At 47.6% G+C, this 22461-nt stretch overlaps 1 long non-coding RNA gene and 1 pseudogene across 1 annotated transcript in view; one reads left to right on the top strand and one right to left on the bottom strand.

The window, feature by feature from the left end:
* LOC149470507 (uncharacterized) overlaps window positions 1-19645 on the top strand; it is a 29095-nt gene extending 9450 nt beyond the window's left edge. Inside the window, exon 2 of the long non-coding RNA XR_016308599.1 lies at window positions 11876-19645. This is a non-coding gene — a long non-coding RNA (uncharacterized LOC149470507). The remainder of the gene's footprint in view (window positions 1-11875) is intronic.
* The window catches only part of LOC149470503 (uncharacterized), a 322485-nt pseudogene that overhangs the window by 31954 nt on the left and 268070 nt on the right, over window positions 1-22461 (bottom strand).

Below are 22461 nucleotides of genomic sequence, written 5' to 3'. Positions count from 1 at the left end.
ATCTGGGACCCAGAGGGCCGTTATATTTTCTAGTGGGTCACCTCCTTGAGTTAGAGATCACTGTAGCTTCATACTATGCCCCAATTGCAGTCCTAACTCCCATTTGCTACAAGTAATAGATTCCCATAAATTAGGTACACTTTTACTATGTGGCATTTCCAATCAGCTAGTTTATCCCTTTTTAGACAAATCCCCCATAACCTCTTATCCATCCACATCCTCCTTCCAGCAACAACTCCAACAATGCTCTCTCATAGACACATGACAAGAAGCTAACCCAGCTAGAAGACACTATACATACTACTCATATCCACAGAAAACTTTCTCCCACATTGACCATATATTTCTGACTAGAGGTATGTCCCCAGCCCTCCTATCCTGAACCATCATACCTTACCACTGGACTGGTCACAAAGCTGTCCTCTTGACCCTCTCCTCCTTAGTACCCCAACAAACTAGCACTACATGGAGTCTAAATGGCCCACCCATCCCACAGACTGGACATTGAACTAGCCATCAAAGAATACCTGACACATAACACAACTGATGACATCTCTCTCCTGACCTTTTGGGAAGCCCATAAGTCTGTAATTAGAGGAGCCTGTATCAGTCAAGCCTCACATCTCAAGAAAGGACAGCGAGCAATCCATCACCGCTTAGAAACCTCATTTCATCAGGCCAACAAAGCCTTCCAATCAGACCCCTCACCTTCTCATAGATTGTCCTGGACAAGACCAGGCTAGAAATAGATGTTTTCTTGACAGAATCAGATGAAAAAGTTCTACGCCAATCCAGGCATGAACATTAAATGAACGCAAACAAACCTGACACTTTTCTAGCCCTGGGACTGCGAACCTCAGACCACACACACAGACTTGTCCATTTAAAGATTACAAAAACTTCACACACCAGCCATCCTAATAAAATATTACAGGTCTTCCACAAACATCTAGCAGAATTATACTCTGAGACCGGCTCCTATGATGAATCGCAGGCCACTGAACTTTTCTCAAGCCTATCTCTACCAACACTCTCAGCTTCTCAATGTTCTTCCCTGGAAACACCTATTACAGAACTTGAGGTCCCGAACTCCATCAAGTCCCTAAAGTCTAATAAGTGGCCTGGCCCAGACAGCTTACAGCCCTATATTCCAAATATTTACTAACCTCCTTCCACCTTTATTGGTTAATGCATTTAATGCCTTACTCAAAGGTTATTCTTTCTGCTCAGACTCCCTAACAGCAGTCATTTCTATGCTACCTGAACCCCAATCAGATCACACCACATGGCTTCATTACACACCAATCTCCCTTCTTAACTTGGATGTTAAAATCCTAGAAAAATCCTATCTGCATGGCTGAACTCCATCATAGGCACCTTGATACACAAGGATCAGATGGGTTTTAAACCGCCCTCTGCCAAGCCGAGACCACAGAGTGATTTTGCTAGAACATGCAGCTTGCATACGCCGCATACCCGGCTGTTTCCTTTCCTTAGACATAAAAAAAGCCTTTGACTCCAATGGATATCACCCCTTTACACCTCCCCAAGGGCTTACTTGAGGTACGTGGGTTACAAGTCAGACTTTTTTTCCATACAAAGGGGAATGAGGCAAGGCTGCCCCTCCCCCCCCTCCTTTTCTAGCGAATGAACCTTTAGCACAGCTGATAAGAACTAACACAAATATTAAAGGATTAGAACTTGGCGGTCATCATCATAAGTTATGCTTTTTCTCTGATGACAATCTTCTCTTCATGTCTTCTCCTTTGATCTCAGCACCCAACCTTCTCCAATGCCTGGACCAATTTGCATTGATTTCGGACCTGGTTGTGAATCCCAAAAAGTCTACAGCTCTTAATATCTCTCTACCCTCCTTAACTGTGTCACAACTACGACGTCCTCCACCCTTCTCTTGGTCCAGTCAATATATTCCTGATTTAGGACTGTAACGGAAGCGTAGTCAGGACAGAACACATGAAGAAGATGGGGAACACACAAAACTTTATTGAACTCTGAAAGACAATCAGAACAGTGCATGGCACTCCGCAACATGTGGCTCGTAGGGACACCCACAGTAAGTGGGCTCATGGGGACTCAACGGGACACTAGCTGTGGAGTCTGGCCTAGCACAGCTCCCACCCAGCTTTCTAGGGTCATCGGTGCACACAACAGGGACAGTTCAGGACACGGGGAAGGTCGGTGCGCACATCAGGGACCGTTCAGGACACGGAGGGGGTCAGTGCGCACAACGGACAGTTCAGGACATGGGTAGTCTGTGCACGCAACAGGGACAGTTCAGGACACGGGTAGTCTGTGCGCACCTAACAGGGACAGTTCAGGATTCGGGTAGTCTGTGCGCACAACAGGGACAGTTCAGGACACAGTCTGTGCACACAACAGGGACAGTTCAGGACACGTGGGAGGTCGGTGCGCACAACAGGGACAGTTCAGGACACGGGTAGTCTGTGCGCACAACAGGGACAGTTCAGGACACGGGTAGTCTGTTCACACACCAAGGGCAGTTCATGGTTTCAAGGGACACTCACGGTAGGCGACTTGCTGATGCTCAGCAGCAGGCAGCTCTCAGGGAGGTAGGCGACTTGCGGACGCTCAACAGCAGGCAGCTTCCAGGGACCCTCAGCAATGGACGGCGGCCCTCACAGTGGCCAGCTTCTCAAGGGACAGCAGTGATCGTCAGTCTAGCGATCAGCAGCAGGAGCCCTCACAGCGGCCAGCTCCTCCAGGGGCTTAGCGATCAGCAGCAGGGGCCCTCGCAGCGGCCAGGAACAGCAGCGGGGGTAGCATGGCTGCGGGGTCTGACCTTAGAACAGGGGGGCTCATGCAGAGCGCTCAGCGGGGATGCCTGCGGAGGCCCGGTCCCCACACTGACCTCCCACGACAGCAGTGGTGGCGGACCAAGGGAGAGCGGCCGGACGGCATTAGGAGGAAGGGAGAGAGAGAGCAAGCCTGGTCTCACGCTGGCGTTTTTAAAAGCCGCGCACAACCTTTCCTCGTTGCAACGGCCGGCCCAGCGCCACGTTGCCTGGGTAACGAGGCATGCCCCCCTCACTCCAGCCACGCGCAGGGAGCGCGGCCTTTGTCTCTGGCGGGGTGCCGAGCGCGGGAAGCCCTGCACCTGCCGGGGACACACAGAGACCTCCCAGCGGCCCCCCGCCGGGATTTCCTGGCGAGGGGGGGTCACAGTGGTCCCCTCCCTTCATCCTGCTTCACGACTGTGTGCGGTGAGTGGAAAGAGAGTGAGCCGGGCGCATGTGACACTGATTCCCACCTCTCACAGGATGAGAGGGGGGAGAGGTGGGGAAGCTGCAGTGAGGGAGAAGAGCAAGCCTGGCACACCATGACAAGGACCCAAGCTGATGGCAGACCTCAATATTCTATATTCTGCTAACTACCCTCCTATGTTAACACACCTTACTAATCTTATGACATCCTGGTTCAAACTACCCCTCTCATGGATGGGTTGTATCATGATTGTAAAAAATGACAATTCTGCCCCAAATATTATACCTTTATTGGGTCCTACATACAGTCAGGTCCATAAATATTGGGACATCAACACAATTCTAACATTTTTGGCTCTATACACCACAACAATGGATTTGAAATGAAACAACAAAGATGTGCTTTAACTGCAGACTGTCAGCTTTAATTTGAGGATATTTACATCCAAATCAGGTGAACGGTGTAGGAATTACAACAGTTTGCATATGTGCCTCCCACTTGTTAAGGGACCAAAAGTAATGTGACAATAGGCTTCTCAGCTGTTCCATGGCCAGGTGTGTGTTATTCCCTCATTATCCCAATTACAATGAGCAGATAAAAGGTCCAGAGTTAATTTCAAGAGTGCTATTTGCATTTGGAATCTGTTGCTGTCAACTCTTAAGATGAGATCCAAAGAGCTGTCACTATCAGTGAAGCAAGCCATCATTAGGCAGAAAAAAAAACAAACCCATCAGAGAGATATCAAAAACATTAGGCGTGGCCAAAACAACTGTTTGGAACATTCTTAAAAAGAAGGAACGCACCGGTGAGCTCAGCAACACCAAAAGACCCGGAAGACCACGGAAAACAATTGTGGTGGATGACCGAAGAATTCTTTCCCTGGTGAAGAAAACACCCTTCACAACAGTTGGCCAGATCAAGAACACTCTCCAGGAGGTAGGTGTATGTGTGTCAAAGGCAACAATCAAGAGAAGACTTCACCAGAGTGAATACAGAGGGTTCACCACAAGATGGAAACCATTGGTGAGCCTCAAACACAGGAAGGCCAGATTAGAGTTTGCCAAACGACATGTAAAAAAGCCTTCACAGTTCTGGAACAACATCCTATGGACAGATGAGACCGACATCAACTTGTACCAGAGTGATGGGAAGAGAAGAGTATGGAGAAGGAACTGCTCATGATCCGTCGCATACCACCTCATCAGTGATCATGGTGGTGGTAGTGTCATGGCGTGGGCATGTATGGCTGCCAATGGAACTGCTTCTCTTGTATTTATTGATGATGTGACTGCTGACAAAAGCAGCCGGATGAATTGTGAAGTGTTTCGGGAATATTATCTGCTCCTATTCAGCCAAATGCTTCACAACTCATTGGACGCTTCACAGTGCAGATGGACAATGACCCAAAGCAGACTGCAAAAGCAACCAAAGAAGTGGAATGTTCTGCAATGGCCAATCACCTGACCTGAATCCGATTGAGCATTTCACTTGCTGAAGACAAAACTGAAGGGAAAATGCCCCAAGAACAAGCAGGAACTGAAGACAGTTGCAGTAGAGGCCTGGCAGAGCATCACCGGGGATGACACCCAGCGTCTGCTGATGTCTATGCGTTCCACACTTCAGGCTGTAATTGACTGCAAAGGATTTGCAACCAAGTATTAAAAAGTGAAAATTTGATTTATGATTATTATTCTGTCCCATTACTTTTGGTCCCTTAACAAGTGGGAGGCACATATGCAAACTGTTGTAATTCCTACACCGTTCACCTGATTTGGATGTAAATACCCTCAAATTAAAGCTGACAGTCTGCAGTTAAAGCACATCTTGTTCATTTCATTTCAAATCCATTGTGGTGGTGTATAGAGCCAAAAATGTTAGAATTGTGTCCATGTCCCAACATTTATGGACCTGACTGTATATTGTATCTGTGTTCAAATAAAGTAGTCTACCTCCTGGTTTACTTCAGGACTGGTGTCTAGTCTTGTATGGGCGGCTGTGGTGTCTGTGGTCGGTGTTCGGAGGGGGAAGCGGTATTCTAACGGAAGTACTCAAGCACAGTCTGGGTCGGTTCCGTTACAGCTGTGTATGGTGTAGGGGCAAGAAGCCAAGGAAGATATGTATGGGGGAGGGGTGAGAAGCTGGGGAGAGATGTGTATGGGGGAGGGGTGAGAAGCTCAGAAGGGATGTGTATGGGGGAGGGGGTGAGAAGCTGGGCAGTGATATATATGGGAAGTGGTGAAAAGTTGGGAGAGGATATGTATGAGGGAGGTTTGAGAAGCTTGGGGGGATGTGTATGGGGGAGGGGTGAGAAGCTGGGGAGGGATGTGTATGGGGGAGGTTTGAGAAGCTGGGGGAGATGTGTATGGGGGAGGGGTGAGTAGCTGGGGAGGGATGTGTATGGGGGAGGGGTGAGAAGCTGGGGAGGGATGTGTATGGGGGAGGGGTGAGAAGCTGAGGAGGGATGTGTATGGGGAGGGGTGAGAAGCTGAGGAGGGATGTGTATGGAGAGGGGTGAGAAGCTGGGGAGGGATGCGTATGGGGAGGGGTGAGAAGCTGGGGAGGGATGTGTATGGGGAGGGGTGAGAAGCTGGGGAGGAATGTGTATGGGGAGGGGTGAGAAGTTGGGGAGGGGTGATAAGCTGAGGAGGGATGTGTATGGGGAAGGGGTGAGAAGCTGGGGACGGGTATGTGTGCGGGAGGGGTGAGAAGCCGGGGACGGGTATGTATGGGGGAGGGGTGAGAAGCCTGTGACGGGTATGTATGGGGGAGGGGTGAGAAGCCGGGGATGGGTATGTATGGGGGAGGGGTGAGAAGCCGGGGGCGGCTATGTATAGGTGTTCTGTCTCTCCAATCTAAGCATTGATAGTGTGATCTCTGTAACTTACAGTTGTGATGAGATGGTGATAACTTCATCCTCAGTTGGATACCACAGTCAGTGACTCCATCGATAAGACATCTTGTAGATCTTGTGAAGTTTCTTCCATAAACTGAGAGAATCTTACAACAATGAACATTCGATCGGTCAAAAGATCATAATGTTTCTGCTTCTTGCCATGAGGCTAGAACTGCAATGCATTTCTGGGAAAGGGGGAGGGGCTATCTATACAACATTAAACCAAATAAACTTTAGTTCAAGTCCAATATAAATAATGAAGATTCTTTCCGGAAACATCTGCAAAACAAGAGGGAGGTGATCTGTGGGATATGGGGGAGGTAGGTGATCTGTGGGATCAGGGTATACAGGTGAAACTCTTCAAATGAGAATATGGTGCATTCATTCATTGATTTCAGTGCAGCAACTTAAAAGGTGAAACTAATATATGAGACTCATTCCATGCAAAGCAAGATAGTTCCAGCCGTGATTTGTCATCATTGTGATGATTATGGCTTACAGCTCATGAAAACCCCAAATCCACAATCTCAGAAAATGAGAATATTCCATGCAATCAATAAAACAAGGATTGTACATAGAACAATATCGCACCTCTGAAAAGTAGAAGCTGCATATGTACTCAGTACTTGGTTTGGGCCCCTTTTGCAGCAATTACTGCCTCAATGCGGCGTGGCATGGAAGCTATCAGCCTGTGGCACTGCTGAGGTGTTATGGAAGACCAGGATGCTTCAATAGCGGCCTTCAGCTCTTCTGCATTGTTCGGTCTCATGTCTCTCATCTTTCTCTTGGAAATGCCCCATAGATTCTCTATGGGGTTCAGGTCATGCGAGTTTGCTGGCCAATCAAGCACAGTAATCCCACGGTCATTGAACCAAGTTTTGTTGCTTTTGGCAGTGTGGGCGGTGCCAAGGCCTGCTGGAAAATGAAGTCCGCATCCCCATAAAGCTCGTCTGTGAAAGGAAGCATGAAGTGCTCCAAAATCTCCTGGTAGACGGCTGTGGTGACCCTGGACTTAATGAAGCACAGTGGGCCAACACCAGCAGATGACATGGCTCCCCAAATCAACACAGACTGTGGAAACTTCACACTGGACTTCAAGCATCTTGCAGTGTGCGCCTCTCCATTCTTCCTCCATACTCGGCGTCCTTGGGCCTCTCCATTCTTCCTCCATACTTGGGGTCCTTGGGCCTCTCCATTCTTCCTCCATACTTGGGGTCCTTGGGCCTCTCCATTCTTCATCCATACTCTGGGTCCTTGGGCCTCTCCATTCTTCCTCCATACTTGGGGTCCTTGGGCCTCTCCATTCTTCCTCCATACTCGGGGTCCTTGGGCCTCTCCATTCTTCCTCCATACTCGGGGTCCTTGGGCCTCTCCATTCTTCCTCCATACTCGGTATCCTTGGTTTCAAAATGAGATGCAAAAGTTGCTCTCATCAGAAAAGAGGACTTTGGACCACTGAGCAACAGACCAGGTCTGTTTTTCTTTAGCCCAGGTAAGACGCTTCTGTCATTGTTTGTTGTTCAGGAGTGGCTTGACAAGAGGAATACGACATTTGAAGTTCATGTCCAGGATCCGTCTGTGTGTGGTGGCTCTTGATGCACTGACTCTAGCCTCAGTCCACTCCTTGTGAAAGTCCCCAACACTTTTGAATGGCCTTTTCCTGCCAATCCTCTCCAGGCTGTGGTCATCCCTGCTGCTTGTGCACCTTTTTCTTCCACACTTTTCCCTTCCACATAACTTTTTTTTAATGTGCTTTGATACAGCACTTTGGGAACATCCAGCTTCTTCTGCAATGACCTTTTTGAGGCTTTCCCTCCTTATGGAGGGTGTCAGTGATGGTGTCTTTCCCATGATTGTGATTCCTACTGAACAAGACTCAGAGACCATTTAAAGGCTCAGGAACCCTTTGCAGGTGTTATGGCTTAATTATCTGATTAGAGTGGGACACTTTGAGCCGAGAATATTCCACCTTTTCACAAAATTCTCATTTTCTGAGATTGTGGATTTGGGGTTTTCATGAGCTGTAAGCCATAATCATCACAATGATGACAAATTACGGCTTTGCATGTAATGAGTCTATCTCATATATTAGTTTCACCTTTTCAGTTGCTGCACTGAAATAAATGAAATTTTGCACCATATTCTAATTTTTAGAGTTTCAACTGTATACTCCACAATTCTCCCATGTGGACACCTCGTAAGTGGTTTTCCAGTATAGACTCCCAGTTTGGGGAACTCATTTAGAAGAAGCCGGCAGCTAGAATCACACTCACTACTCTACAGTATGGTGAAGACCAAGGAGGCCTAGCAATACCAAATGTTAGACTTTATATTATAGCTGCCCAACTTCAACATCTTACCAGGTGGGACTTCGTAGACACATTAGATCCCATCCATCGGTTTCTACTTCCATCAGATACAGATTTCACATCACTCTCACACTTGTTAATGGGCTTCAGATGGCACCAGTGGGAAAGGAATGATCTCTCATCTATTTATTCCAGTCTTTTGATTCTAAGAGAGAGTGGTGGGAGGTGATTGTGACCTCCATACCTCTCATCTCTCTGTCCTCTTCACAGAAACTCAGTCATTTCTTTTGCATAGATCATTCAGGACTCCAGCTCAATTGTTCAGCTAGGACAGGAGGGATTTCCCCTTAATACCCCAATTGTAGTGTTGATGTCGGGGATTTGATACACATGTTTTGGAGATGTCCAAAATTATTCAAAAAGTGGAACGATATGACCAGTATTATAATGTTGATGTTCAATATTCCTCGGGTGTGCCTCTTGGTCTCTTTACTTTATGGAGGGAGACAGTACAGTAACAATACAGTTCAGTACAAGAGGGATTAGAGGGCCCTGCTCCTTGGAGCTTACAATCTAGGAGAGAGGGGATAGTGGTACAAGAGGTAATTAGCTGTGGGGGATGGAGTGGTTGGGGGAGTAGGGGATTCCAGTAGTTAGCTGGGGTCGGGGTAGGCTTCCCTGAAGAGATGAGTTTTCAGAGTGCGCCTAAAAGTGAGCAGAGGAGGCGATAGCCTGATAGCTTGGGGTAGGGAGTTCCAGAGGATGGGGGAAGCCCGTGAGAAATCCTGGAGGTGAGCATGGGAGGAGGAGACAAGGGAGCTAGAGAGTAGGAGGTCTTGCGAGGAGTGGAGAGTACGGTTTGGGTCGTATTTAGAGACAAGGTCGGTGATGTAGTTGAGGGCAGTGTTATGAACGGCTTTATACTTCAGTGTTAGTGTTTTCAATTTTATCCGCTGGGCAATTGGAAGCCAGTGAAGGGATTGGCAGAGAGGGGTGGAGGATACTGAGTGGAGGCCAGTGGAGGGATTGGCAGAGAGGTGGCTGATACAGAACGGTTAGTAAGGTGAATGAGTCTGGCAGCAGCATTCATGATGAACTGGAGTGGAGATAGTCTGCGATGAGGTCGGCCAGTGAGGAGGGAGTTACAATAGTCAAGGCGTGATATAATAAGGGAGTGAATGAGTTGCTTAGTGGTTTTCGAGGTTAGGAACGAGCATATCTTGGAGATGTTGCGGAGGTGAAGTCTACATGAGTTTGTCAGTGATTAGACCTTGGGCTGAAAGGACAGATTGGAGTCTAGGATGACACCTAGTACCCTGGCATGAGGGGTGGGACTGAAAATCACTAAGCTCTTCTCTGAAGCTCACCTTACCACCTGCCCCCTGGATCCTGTCCCTACACAACTCCTACGATCACCATCCTCCTCCATCCTACGCTCCCTCACCCACATCTTTAATCTTTCCCTCTCTACTGGCACATTGCCCTCCCCTCTGAAGAATGCGCACATCACTCCCATACTTTAAAAACCCTCCCTGGATCCCTCTGACCTAAACAACCTAAGACCCATCTTCCTGCTGCCATTTACATCCCAACTCTTTGAATGCTTAGTCTATAATCACCTGAGTTCCCACCTCACCGACAACAACCTCCTTGATCCCCTACAATCTGTCTTCCGTCCCCTACACTCCACTGAAACCGCCCTACTCAAACTCACCAATGACCTGCTAGCCTCCAAAGCCAATGGCCACTACTCAGTCCTCCTACTCCTCGACCTCTGCAGCTTTCGACACGGTCAACCACCCCCTCCTCCTCAAAAAACTATACTCTTTTGGCCTCAGAGACTCCGCTCTCTCCTGGCTCTCTTCCTATCTATCACAACGCTCCTTCAGTGTTACCTATAATGCTGCCACCTCCCCCTCTCTGTTGGGGTCCCTCAAGGTTCTGTCCTCGGGCCCCTTCTCTTCTCCATCTACACCTCCTCCCTTGGTCAACTGATACACTCTCACGGCTTCAACTACCATCTCTATGACGATGACACTCAAATCTATCTCTCTACTCCCCGTCTCACCCCTTCAGTCTCCGCCCGAATCACTAGCCTTCTGAACGACATATCAGACCGGACATATCAGACTCCAATTCCTCAAATTAAACCTTGCCAAAACCTTGCTCCTAGTTTTCCCCCCAGCCTGTGCCCCCCTGACCTCTTCATCATGACCAACAACATCACCATCAGTCCCACCCCGCAAGCCAGAGTATTAGGTGTCATTCTAGACTCCAATCTGTCTTTCCAGCCCCAGGTCCAATTGCTGACAAATTCATACAGACTCCACCTCTGTAACATCTCCAAAATACGCACGTTCCTAACTCCAGAAACTACAAAGCAACTCATTCACTCCCTTATTATATCACAACTTGACTACTGTAACTCCCTCCTCACCGGCCTACCCCAACACAGGCTATCCCCACTTCAGTCTATCCTGAATTCTGCAGCCAGACTCATCCACCGTGTACTGTCTCCCATTATAATGTACAGCGCTGAGCAAACTGTTGGTGCTATACAAATACTGTATAATAATAGTGTTGTTGATCTTGATGGAAAAGTCGGGAGGGGGGGGGGCACGGGTTGGGGGGAATACTAGAAGCTCAGTTTTGGAAAGGTTGAGTTTGAGGAAGTGGAGTGACATCCAGTCCGATATGTCACTTAGTAGGGTGGTGATGCGATTGGAGACTGAGGGGGTGAGGTGAGGGGTAGAGAGATAGATTTGTGGGTCATCGGCATAGAGATGGTAGTAGAAGCCGTGGGAGTTTATCAATTGGCCAAGGGAGGAGGTGTAGATGGAGAAGAGGAAGGGTCCGACGACAGAACCTTGAGGAACCCCGACAGAGAGAGGGAGTGAAGGGGATGTGGCAGCGTTATAGGTAACACTGAAGGAGCGCTGGGATAGATAGGAGGAGACCCAGGAGAGAGCGGAGTCTCTGAGACCAACTACATTGGAGACCCATACTTGAGGTATGATCCTGGAGACACGGGCCTCATTGAACGGTGTCAGATATCTATGTATGTACTGGGGGGAGTTACTTGCCATGTACAGCTGAATTGTTCTAGGCTGTTTCTTCTTTTCTCTGTTCATTTGTTTATAAAAGGTAAAAGTGACACCATAGACAAAGCAAGTTATTGTTCTGTATGATCTGTAACAGTGCCACAACTGCCTATACGTGAGAATGTATGACTCCATTGTCTGGGCTGAATGTTGGGAATACTGTGCGCACTTAGAAACTTTGTTAATAAAATCTATTTGATTAAAAAAATACTGTAGATAATGCTGTACATATTCTTTCTATTCATAAGATATATTTAGTAATGAACATTAAAAATAGAAAGCAACTTTATGTAGGCCTTTATATACAATTCTTTTTTCTTTCTCTACAGGTAGATTGATGAACCAGGTTTTAGGACATTTTGGTCTTCATGAATACAGCTGAGTCACATGGAAAATAAAACACATGGATGTCTTAATTGACTGAAAGTCTTTACTGCAGTTCACTGGAGGATTCACACGGGATACAAGTCATATCTGTGTTCTAAAAGTCATGGTTTGGATCCTCTTCCACATTGATCCAGCAGGAGAAAAGTAATTTCAGTGTTCTGGAAGTGACAATGGCTTTACAATAAAGTCCAACCCCAGTATACATAAGAGGAGTCATTTCAAACTACTTGTTTGGAGATTTTACAATGGAGAGAAAATATATCATACACCAAAAGGCTTGCAAGGGAGAGAAGCCATATCATTGTTCTGAATGTGATAAAGCTTTTACACGGGAGTCACATCTTATCACACACCAGAGGATTCACAATGGAGGGAAGTCATATCAGTGTTCTGAATGTGATAAAGCTTTTACTCAGAAGTCACATCTTATCACACACCAGAGGATTCACACTGGAGAGAAGTCATATCAGTGTTCTGAATGTGATAAAGCTTTTACAGTGAAGTCAGATCTTATCAGACACCAGAGGATTCACACTGGAGAGAAGCCATATCAGTGTTCTGAATGTGATAAAACTTTTACAGTTAATGCCGGTCTAATTTATCACCGGAGGATTCACAAATTTCTTCATTGATTAAATTCTGGAATAAAAGGGATATTAAAGAAGTTTCAGGTGTCACAAGTTAGTTTCACATCCCCAATGTCATCCCACAAACTAGAGAAAGGAAAAGATATAATGCTACTTTAAAAGACACAAACTAAAATCTGAGCAAACTGGAATGTAATGATCGGATGAACTGAGTTTAGTGCTTATGTCCATCAATACACAACTAGAAGGGATTTGAATATTTTATCTTTTGACAATCTTTTTAAGATAAGCATCAATAACTGAATAGCTTCCCTCATGATTCTCATCTTTATCTTTTTTATGGAGCTTTGACTGAACATGCAATGCATTTTCATGATTCACCAACTGAGTTGTGTTTCCAAGCATTTTCTTCATTTCTGGATCCTGAGGTAATACATGACCAACACTGCCTCAGTACCAGAGACTAGGATGGGGTCTATTGTCATCTTACCAAGTCTCTGAAGCCTCAGTGGGAGAGTCCATTCCAGGTTCTTCTGACTATTGATACATGATCAGTCAGGCTTGAGGTCTCCAGCTAAGCCCACCTTGGCCACTCCTCCCATTACCTGTTCCATCTCCTCTCCCATTATCAATGCCTTCTTTCCACATTTCATCTCTCATTAATATTATTATTATTATTATACAGGATTTATGGCGCCAATAGTATGCTCAGCGCTTTACAATATAACGGGAGACAATACAGCAACAATACAGTTCAATACAAGAGGGATAGGAGGGCCCTGCTCCTCGGAGCTTACAATCTAGGAGGGAGGAGCTAGTGGTACAAAAGGTAGTAATTGCGGGGGATGGACTGGTAGGAAGAGTAGAAGATTCCATTATTAGCTGAGGGCAGGATAGGCTTCCCTGAAGAGAGAGGTTTTCAGAGATCGCCTAAAAGTGAGCAGAGTAGGCGATAGTCTGATAAATTGGGGTAGAGAGTTCCAGAGGATGGGGGAAGCTCTGGAAACGAGCATGGGGGGAGGAGACAAGGGAGCAAGAGAGCAGGGGATCGTGCGAGAAACACAGGACGGTTTGGGTGATATTTGGCGACAAGATCGGTGATGTAATTTGGGGCAGAGTTATAAATGGCTTTATATGTTATTGTTAATGTTTTGAATTTTATTCATTGGGCAATGGGAAGCCAGTAGAGGGATTGGCAGAGAGGGGTGGAGGACACTGAGCGGAGGCCAGTGGAGGGATTGGCAGAGTGGGGTGAAGGACACTGAGCGGAGGCCAGTGGAGGGATTGGCAGAGAGGGGTGGAGAACACTGAATGGAGGCCAGTTGTTAGGATCCGCCAGATGGTGCCTCAGGCTGCCAGCTGACAGACCTACCCAGAGCGTGGAGTCTAAGCCCGGTCTGTGCTTTCACCAGGGCCCCAGATGGTGGGGATGGACTTGTAACAGACCCGGGCCAGGTCACGACCTCCAAGCAGGCCCACCAGTGGCAGAGGAAGCCTCCGGGGACCTATGCAGGTACCGGGAGAGCCAGATGTGAAGAGGATGGCGGACCTAGCAGGGTGGTCACGGGCCGTGGTCCCGAGGGGGTAAGCGGAGTACCGAATCGGCAGGCAAAGAGTAGTCAGGTCACACGCAGGGTCAGCAGGGTAAGTCAGTCTGTAGAATGGTCAGACAAGCCGGGGGTCAGAGTAGGAGAAGGCAGAGTAGTCAGGGCAATCCGGGTCAAATCACATGAGAAGGCAGCGTAGTCAGGGTCAATCAGGGTCACTTAACAGGTACAGGAACTCAGGATCACAGATAGACCTTGCGGCAATCTGTGACAGTGCAGGGCATCTTTAAATAGTGCGCCCTGCATTGTCATTGGCCGGCCAGGACGCGCCCCCGGCTGTCATTGGATGCCTGAGGCGTGCCCGCGGCTCCTACTGCGCATGCGCGGCATCCTGTCAGCCGCGGCTCGCCGGGACCTAGTGCCTGTGTCCCGGCGTGATCTGCCGCCAGTGCGCATGCTCCGGGAGGGGGGCCACGGTCGCTGAACCCAGAGCCGCGATCCCTGACACCAGTGGAGGGATTGGCAGAGAGGGGTGTAGGCCAGTGGAGGGATTGGCAGAGTGGGGTGAAGGACACTGAGTGGAGACCAGTGGAGGGATTGGCAGATAGGGGTGTAGGCCAGTGGAGGGATTGGCAGAGTGGGCTGAAGGACACTGAGTGGAGACCAGTGGAGGGATTGGCAGAGAGGGGTGTAGGCCAGTGGAGGGAGTGGCAGAGAGGGGTGGAAAACACTGAATGCAGGCCAGTGGAGGGATTGACAGAGAGGGGTGGAGGGATTGGCAGATAGGGGTGTCTGATACAGAACGGTAAGTAAGGTGGATGATGGCAGTAGCATTCATGATAGACTGAAGAGGGGATATCCTGCAATGAGGAGGGAGTTACAATAGTCAAGGCGAGATATAACAAGGGAGTGAATAAGTTGCTTAGTGGTTTCCGAGGTTAAGAACGGCCGTATCTTGGAGATGTTGCGGAGGTGAAGTCTACAAGATTTGGACAGCGATTGGATTTGGGAATGAAAGGACAGATGGGAGTCTAGGATTACACCTAGTACCCTGGAATGAGGGGAGGGACTGATGATTGTGTTATTGATCTTGATGGAGAAGTCAGGGGTAGGGGCATGGGCTGGAGGGAATACTAAGAGCTCAGTTTTGGAAAGATTGAGTTTGAGGAAGTGGAGTGACATCCATGCTGATATGTCGCTTAGTAGGGTAGTAATGCGAGAGGAGACTGAAGGGGTGAGGTGAGGAGGAAAAAGATAGATTTGTGTGTCATCAGCATAGAGATGGTACTTAAAGCCATGGGTGTTTATCAAGTGACAAAGGGAGGAGGTGTAGATGGAGAAGAGTAGGGGTCCAAGGACAGAACCTTGAGGAACCCCTACAGAAAGAGGGAGTGGAGAGGAGGAGACAGAGTTAAAGGTATTGCTGAAGGAGCACTGTGATAGGTAGGAGGAGAACCAGGAGAGAGCGGAGTCTTGGAGGCCAAGAGAGTGGAGTTTTTTGAGGAGGAGGGGATGGTTAACCGTATCAAAAGCCGCGGAGAGGTCATGTAGTAAGAGTAAGGAGCAGTGGCCATTGGTTTAGCAGTTAGTAGATCATTAGTGAGTTTTAGTAGGGCAGTTTCAGTGGAGTGTAGTGAGCGAAAGCCAGACTGTAAAGGGTCAAGAAGGTTGTTGTTGGTGAGTTAGGAGCTCAGGCGATTGTAGACTAAGTGTTCTACTAGTTTAAAGGTAAACAAGAGCAGGGGGATGGGTCTTAAGTTGTTCAGGTTGGTGGGGTCCAGGGAGGGCTTTTTAAGTATGGGAGTGATGTGCGCATGCTTTAGAGGGGAGGGGAAGGCACCAGTAGAGATGGAAAGATTGAAGATTAAGGGAGCAAGGGATTGAAGATGTAAGGGATGGAAGAAGAGGTGACCGTAGTAGTTGTGAGGGGACAGGATCCAGGGGGCAGGTGGTGAGACAGGCTTCTGAGAAACCTTGTCTGGCAGCATGGAGGGAGGAATTGTATGTGAAGAAAGCAGATTTATATCGGGTGAATGCTTGGTGAGATTTGGTTTTACGCCACATTCGCTCCAGCACACGACTATGTCGTTTAAGATCTCTGGTGTTGTCAGTCTGCCAAGGTTGTAATGGGCGGGGCCTGATGCTTCATGTTGTTAGGGGAGCAAGTGAGTCTAATGTGGATGAAAGTGAACTGTTGTAGACAGCAGTGGCCAGGTCAGGGCAGGACAGGGGAGAGATTCTGTCATAGAGGCGGTCAGTTGCAGAGTGGAAAGGAGAAGGGTTCAAGTTGTGAAGGTTTCTGCAGGTAATTGCTGCTTGGAGGGATAGGTGTTTGAAGATGAGGAGACTGTGAAGGTGATGACATTGTGATCATAGAGAGGAAAGGGGGTGTTTGTGAGGTTGTAGGATATCTTCTCATGGGTGACAACCTTTCAGGCAGGTCTGTGTCTGTGACACCAGCTAGAAAGAAGTCTCTGTTCAGTGAGAAAACAACATCCCAAGCTGATGCAGGCCTTCCAATACTGAGTTACTGCTGATTTAGGGGATGTATTCAGCAGTAAAACGTAAGCCCAGCTGGCCACTTGTGTTCCATGTGGTTCTGCCAAATGGGATTCCATCAGGTGAAGATCAGAAATCCTTGTTCCATGTTTTCTCTTTCCAGCTATTACTCCTCTCCATAGACTAATCACACAATACAACTGCCAGAGATCTGAACTTACAAAGTGCTGAGTGTGCGGTCATATTCCTACCACTTCTTCCGGGGGACTGACATTCCTCTGATTGGGGTTCACAATAATCACTCTGAGTGCACACATCTCTTTTTGGTGGAAAGTTTGTAAAGAAAACTTCTTCTCCCTGGAAATATTACAACGTTGGCACCAAAGTGTAACTATGGGCAACATCAGTAATGACATTAATAATGAAATCTGTCATTAGCAGAGCAGGCTTTGTTTTTCTGAGTCTCCTATTGTATTATTTTTTGTTGTCCCTCCCAGTAGATTTTCTTTGTCTACTTCCTGTAGAAGGCCAAGTCTTTTGGGAAAAATGGCAGTTGGAGGGGTTGGGGCAAATCCTATAACAGTGCTGGTGGTGCTCACAACTGTCAGTCGTCATTCATATGGGGGGTTGGACCTTATAGAGAACCTGTTGCTGTAACTGCTGTAGAAGCGTTAGCTGAAGTTGGGCTTTACTTGTTGTGTGTCTTACTTATAATCTATCTAAGACTTCCCTGTACAGGGTGACAACGCTGCTGTGTAATGTTCCTGCAGAATGATCAGGGTTGTCACCCTGTTACAGAAGGTGGGAAAATAACAGATGTACAGACAGGACCAACAGCTGATACAACTATGTTGCAGAGGGAACTCTGGGAATGCTAATGACAGATTGCATTACACATTCAGTTAGCAGACTTCCTGCTGTTGGTCTGATGTTTGAATTGTGTTCTGATATTTACTGTCCTGCTGTAAAAGGTGTAAATGATCGCCCGCATGTTTCCTGTAGTAGCAGGGACTACAAACTCATATCAGGAATAGTAGGATGGGTACCTACCCAAGGGGGTCACCTTTTGGATTTGGGGGAAACATTTCACATGGTTTCTTTCCATTAATGACACCGACAAGGGGAGTCTCACTTCACTAACAATAGGAGAGCCAATCACAGGCCAGTAACATTTCATGGTGTCTCAATGTATTGCAGAATGTTTAATCCCCATTGGTCCAATGGATTCCTAGTCCTTCCAGATACATTGCTTCTTGTGTGGAAGGAGCACCCTAAAATGTCTTCCCTTCAATTCCACCCATAGCTGTACTTTAGGTGATGTTGCCCCTCCCCCATATCTGTAAGGGAAAGCCTTAATTTCTCCCAATACTCCCCTGGCCTTCCAGTGAGAAGAAACATTTTCTCTGGAGTGGAGATGTTTTATGCAGTGAGCCCTTCATAGACGGGATGGGGAATCTAAGTAATCTAAGATGAGTAAAATGAACCGGTGTACTGGAGTCATGGATCAGATAACCAATGACACCATTGATGGTATAGCCGAGCTGACAGCAGAAGTGGCTCCATCACCTAAGGTGGTGTCACAGAACTACATGGTGGCTGACTATCTCTCAGAAGATCAAGGTGGAGCCTACAAACTGGTGTCGGAGAGTGTTGTACATTTATATTAGATCATGAGGATCTCAGAAGGAGATATCTACACAAGGTAAAGGAGTTCCAACAGTCACCTGGGTGGGGGGAAGTGGGATCCATTTTCTTGGATGGGTTTAGCTGGAACTTGGTTGAGTAATATGGTGGCTTTGCTCCTTAGGCCATTAGTTGCTACTATAGATTTGATGATAATTTTATACATTGTTGCTGTTGTGTGTTTTGCTGAGTTGATTTTGCTTTTTTATGCACATGATTACATTCACATTTTAGAACAGAAGATTACTTGAAACCCACAAACGTTTTGTTTTCTGAAGCAGAGACCCTGGAGAATATAATGGTGGTGGTTCCCATTTTCTATGTCACAGGATATTAGCACAGCTATTTGTCAAATGCATATTTTCTGTAAAAAAAATCCCACTAAAGATATTTTTAATACACAAAAAACACAATATATGACCCAATTTGTTTGGTGAAATGTAAAATATTGAGTTGGCATCAAGTATATAGATACCAAACATGCCAAAATTGTGCGTATTTGTGAAATGGTGACAAACTTCAGTACCAGAAATTGTCCATAGGTGACGCTTTAAAAGCCTTTACAGTCATCAGTTTATATAGTGAACCATGAATGATGGCCCTAGAGTTATTCCTCTCTCTCTGGTGTGTGCAGAGATATGTACAATGTGTAGTGTGATTGATGTTTTCCTACATAACCGCACCCAACCCTTGCAATTGCTCATGTATACGGGAACTGGGGGCTTTAAAATGTGTTTTGTGTGTTTTTTCATTTACAGTGTGTTACTTTACACTTTTCTTCCTCTGAACTTTATTATTGCCATATAGGGGGTTAATAGCCTCGCATGTGATAACATATTGCTGGTCACAGATCCTCTTTAAAGAAACACAAGAGGTCTATCAGACCCCTAATGTCACCTCTGGTCCCCAAAAAAGATAGTCAAGCACAGATCATGTTTGATCAGCTCCTTGAAGACACGAATGTACATCTGCCAAATCTATATCTGAGTAGACCATAGAAGCAGCATTAGAAAGAAATGTGAGCATGGCTTCAGTCAGGCGATGGTCCTGGTGGTCATGGTCTTGTTCTCCTTCAGGTCCTCTCACCTTGTAGATGGTGACATGGACTTGTGTGGGAATGAGCAGGAGGGGCTCGGGGTTCTCTTGTACCCAATCAGCTTGTTATGGATAAAAGATGAAAGTGTCTTCTGGGAAGTTACAGGGATTTGGATGTTTAGAGGGTTACATAAGTGGGTGGGGCTGGTATTAATGAGGGGCGTGTCATATGTTAATCAGTTTCTTAGCATAGATGATATAAATAGATCCTTGAAATGTAAACAATCTATCTCTTTCCTTCTGTTGTTAAAGTGTCACATATATATGATGAATAAAGTTGGATGATATTTTCACCGCACAATACCGTGGTCTGGGTTCTTCTACAACACATCCCCCCAAAAATGTCCTCTTCCAGTTCTAGGAGTCTGGTGGAATGGGACACAAGCTGATGGTATCTCTTAGGCCCCTTGTACATGGGGGGTCCGGCCCCTGTGGGTGCAATGCTGGCCTTATAATACACCTGGTAGGCAAAGCATCCAGCTCCGCTGCCTGCAGCCTGTCAAAGTATCAGGGAACGAGAAGATCACCATGACGCATAAATCTGCACATGCATAGGATTCCAACAAGACATAGAGGCAGGCGGGCACTAGGACCCAGGTGCGCCCGTCACCAATGACAGTGCTGGCAGGCACTAGGACCCAGGCGCACCTGTCAGTACCGGGCAGGCTATTTAAACCAGCTCTTGCAATGCTCACATTGCCGGTCTTATTCCTGTGTTCCTGTTCCTAGTGCCTGAGATTGCCTTTGTTGCCGAACCTGCCTGACCCGGATTATCGTGACTCTCTCCTGCCCTGATCCCTGGCTTGTCTGACCATTCTTCTGCTTTCTCCTGTTTACCTGACCTCCTGTTGCTGAACCTGGCTTGTGACCCGTTTATCCTTTTGCATGCTGATCTGTACCGTCTGCCTCTGCTGTTACCGACCTGGCCTGTCTGACTACGTTACACACTACCTCTTCACATCTGGTTCTCACTTATTACCTATCACTGGCAAATCCACCTCTACCACAGCTGGTTGAACTCGGGGGTCGCGACCTGGTCTCAGGCTGCTTCAAGTCCATCCCCACCATCAGGGGCTCTGGTGAAACAGCAGACTGAGGCTTAGATTCCACGCCCTGAGGGATTCCGGCCTGTGGGTCGCTAGAGGCTACTGCCAGTCGGTCCTTAACAGAACCATACGGCCATGACTGAGCCGGGAAGAGGTCCCTCACCCTGGGATGAGATATGCCAACACGTGGCGGCACTCACCCAAGCTGTCAAAACACTCCAAGAAAGCTACACCCACCTGGAGGGATGTATTCAGACCCTAACCATGCCAGCAACCACACCATCAGCTCCGGTTGATCCTACTCTGGCCAGGGGCCGCGCAGAACCTTCCGCTGGAGCAGTGTTCGCCATGCCTCCGCCAGAACCTCGAGTACCAACACCCGAGCGGTTCAGTGGGGATTGAGGGAAGTTCAGAGCCTTCCAGAATTCCTGTCTGCTGTACTTTGACCTACAGCCACTGACTTTTTCGTCAGAATCTGTAAAGGTGGGATTCATTATATCCTTACTCCAGGGGGAACCCCAAGGCTGGGCCCATCGCCTGCTGGAGAGTCGCCATTCACATCTGGACTCAGTTTCCTAATTTTTCAGAGCAATAGCAGAATTATATGATGACCTGCAACAAGCTGCTTCAGCCGGAGCAGTGCTACATACCTTGCAGCAGGGTCGCCGCGCAGCAGAGGACTATGCCTCAGAATTTAGGCGCTGGAGTGGGGACACCCAGTGGAATGACGCAGCTTTGCATTACCAATTCCGCCTAGGCCTATCTGAACCTCTAAAAGACGAGCTAGCCAGAGTAGGGGTACCTGACTCCTTGGAAGGATTGATAACTCTGGCAATTCAGATTGACCGCGTTCTTCAGGAACGGAGGTCTGAAAGATCCAGTCCAGGGTTAAAACCCACATGGATGCTACCACGGGTTCTGACCATTCCGAACTCCCCTACCAGTACTCGGAATCCGGAACCAGCAGAGGGAGCCGAACCAATTTGGGTTGATGCGGCCTTCCCTAACGTCTGAAGAGCGCCAGAGATGCCGGGTAAACAACCTTTGCCTATACTGTGGAGCAGCAGGCCATGTGGTACGTTCCTGCCCGGAGAAGTTAAGTAAGTGCTCTTCTCCTACTTTTTCTATGACTCGTGCTTGTGTAGATAAACCCTCTCTCTTAGCCATACCAATCTCATTTCAACTCCCCGGAAGAACCGTACAGGTGACGGCCATTATTGACTCAGGGGCCTGTAGTTGTTTTGTTGACCTCAATTTTGCAGCGCAACAGCAGATTCCCTTACTGACCAAGGAGCATGGCCTGAACATCCTCTTGGCTGATGGGACTCAAGTTAAGTCTGGGTTGGTAGATCGGGAGACCCCTCCTATATGCAAGAAGTCCTCCGCTTGGACACCATTGCGTCCTCACTATTCCCAGTTATTTTGGGGCTGCCTTGGCTACGTGCACACGACCCCCAAATTAACTGGAGAACTGGGTCAATTCAGTTTAATTCACCCTATTGCCAGGAACATTGCTACCCCAGGTCACCACCAGACACCCAGACTTTGCTTTGTATAAACACAGACACTGAGCTAGCACAAACGGTTCCTACAGCATACCACCACTACCTTGCTTGGAGGTCTTGGGGAACATGGTCTTCAGGGAGATGAATCAGAGGGAAGCCAGGACGTAACCTGCAGAGAAGGTGGTTGGTTGGTGAGGTCTTCCCCCGATCAGTGGTTGGAGTGGGATCCCCGGAGCGGGCATGGAGATGTGGTCGTCTGCCCGAGCTTGGCTTACACGTTGATGAGGCAACAGGAACATCTCACCACGGCATATAAGAGGCAGAGGAAAAAGAGAAGCATCAGGACATACACTCCCATTTCCTTCAACCAAGATCCGATGGAGAACAGGAAATCTCCCAATCCTCCCAAACCCTTGAACGGATTCCAACCCTCACTAGCTATAGCTCTAGCTTTTCCCTGTAGTTTACTAACTTTGTCCATATGGGCCTGGACCTTGTCATCGGTGTCTTCTATCCAAGTACAACAATCCTCTCCGATGAACTCACAGAACCCCCCTTTGGCGGCT

This window comes from Staurois parvus, unplaced genomic scaffold, assembly GCF_062004578.1.
Source record: "Staurois parvus isolate SC_StPar_1 unplaced genomic scaffold, SC_StPar_1.0 ptg000041l, whole genome shotgun sequence".
NCBI classification, from domain to species: domain Eukaryota; kingdom Metazoa; phylum Chordata; class Amphibia; order Anura; family Ranidae; genus Staurois; species Staurois parvus.
Note: the sequence above shows the minus strand (reverse complement) of the source record. Positions and strands in the feature narration are given on the sequence as shown.